This window comes from Miscanthus floridulus, chromosome 8 (genome assembly GCF_019320115.1).
Source record: "Miscanthus floridulus cultivar M001 chromosome 8, ASM1932011v1, whole genome shotgun sequence".
In the NCBI taxonomy this organism is placed as follows: Eukaryota; Viridiplantae; Streptophyta; class Magnoliopsida; order Poales; family Poaceae; genus Miscanthus; species Miscanthus floridulus.
Window position 1 is genome coordinate 150810287 of NC_089587.1, and position 1992 is coordinate 150812278.

Sequence of the window (1992 nt, forward strand, 5' to 3'; positions counted from 1 at the left end):
ATCGAGATAACCATTGACCTCTGCTCAAACAGGCTTACCCTTGTTTTGTCTATTTGTGTATCTTGTATAGGATAATGTATGACCGGTTTTGATCTTCTAACAAACTACGTTGAAGATCCAGAAGCATTAATCAGGAGAACTAGAGCCAAACTCAAGAAGGTCTCAGATTTAGAATTGAAAGACGACCAGACAAGGTGAAGCTTAACACTAGAATTTGAAGCCATGGCCAACAAGACTCTCTGTGTGTTCTCTGCTCCAACTACATCCAACATCCATACTAGACTAATAGTTAATGTTGGAGACAATGGATTTGAGCTCAAGCTAGCTCTCATCAACATGGTGCAAGCAAGCTAGTTTTGTGGGAAGGCACATGAAGATGTGAGTGCACATCTCCAACACTTCTTGGAGATCTGTAGCACTTTCACCATCAAAGGAGTGACCCAAGACGCCATACTACTTTGTCTCTTCCCATTCTCACTCATGGGGAAGGCGAAGCAATGGTTCTATGCCAATAAGGATAGAAACACTACATGGGATAACTGCTCCACTGCCTTCCTAGCCAAGTTCTTTCCCACGGGCAAGACCAATGCCCTATGTGGGAGAATTTCAAGTTTTTAGCAACAACATGATGAATCTATCCCTGAGGCATGGGAACGTTTTCAAGATTACATTATAGAATGTCCTCATCATGGGATGGAAAATTGGCTACTCATGCAGACTTTCTACCATGAGTTGACCAACAATACCCATGAGACTATGGATGCTGCTGCTGGAGGTGCTTTCCTATCACACAATCCTAGCTGCAATAGCTCTTGTAGAGAAGATGGCCTCCAACCATGGTTGGAATGAAGAATGTCTTTAGACCCGCAAGAGAGGTTGGGGTATGCATCAACTCGAGGAGGTAGACATGCTGTCTACCAAGATGGACCTACTAATAAAGAAGCTTGAAGATCAAGCTAATGAGAAGCAAGAAGTCATGCACATTCATGATTCCTGCATGACATGTGAAGTGTGTGGCAACACTGGGCATTCAGGGAACAACTATCCTAAAAGTCATGAGGATGTGAACTTTGTCAATAACAACTACTTTCATCCTCAACAGAATCAAGGATGGAACCAGCAATAGAGGCCAAACTACCAAGGTAACCCTCAAGGTAACAATTGTAATAACTTCAATCAACCACCCTTGAGAGAATTAATTGCTAGCCAATCTAAAGTTATGGAGGGATTATCTAGGAAGGTAGCTACCATTCTAGAGAACATAAATAATAGAATGGATAGCTTTGCTTTCTGCCATTAAGAACTAGCATAGCTTTAATAAAATGATAGAATCACAAATAGCTTAGCTGGTGGCTATTGTTCCTCTGTCCAAAAAAGGTAAGATTCTGGGGCAGCCGAAAGATCTAGAAACTGCAAATCTTGTTGATATTCACAATGCAGCTTACTACTACATGGAGCCATCAATGGGAAGGTGGATAGATTATTCCCTACCTAACAAGAAGAGCGATCTAGGGAGACCTATCATCCCCATCGCCAATGGACCTCACATTTTCCAAGAAGCTATCTGTGACTTCGGAGCGAGTTCAACATCATGCCTAAGGTAATTTATGAGAAATTAAGGGAGATACTTTGTTATACACAAATATGTGTTTGCAACTTGCAGATCAATCACTCTGCTATCCCAAGGGAGTCCTTGAAGATGCCATTGTTCGAGTGGGACAATCATATGTTCCCATTGACTTTGTGGTTTTGGAAATAGGTGGAGATGAAAGGGCACCTCACATTTTCTAGGAAGTTGTCTGTGACTTCAGAGTGAGTGTCAACATCATGCCTAAGGTAATTTATGAGAAACTTAATGGAGATACTTTGTTGTACACAAATATGTGTTTGCAGCATGCATATCAATCACTCTACTATCCCAAGGGAGTCCTTGAAGATGCCATTGTTCGAGTGGGACAATCATATGTTCCTGTTAACTTTGTGGTTTTGGAA

The 1992-nt window shown here is 41.6% G+C and overlaps 1 non-coding gene across 1 annotated transcript; it reads right to left on the reverse strand.

Annotated features, from left to right (window-relative positions):
• Positions 1-588: 588 nt before the first annotated feature.
• LOC136478571 (small nucleolar RNA R71) lies at positions 589-695 on the reverse strand. The gene has a single exon (XR_010764295.1). It is a non-coding gene; the product is annotated as a small nucleolar RNA R71 (small nucleolar RNA).
• Positions 696-1992: the final 1297 nt, after the last annotated feature.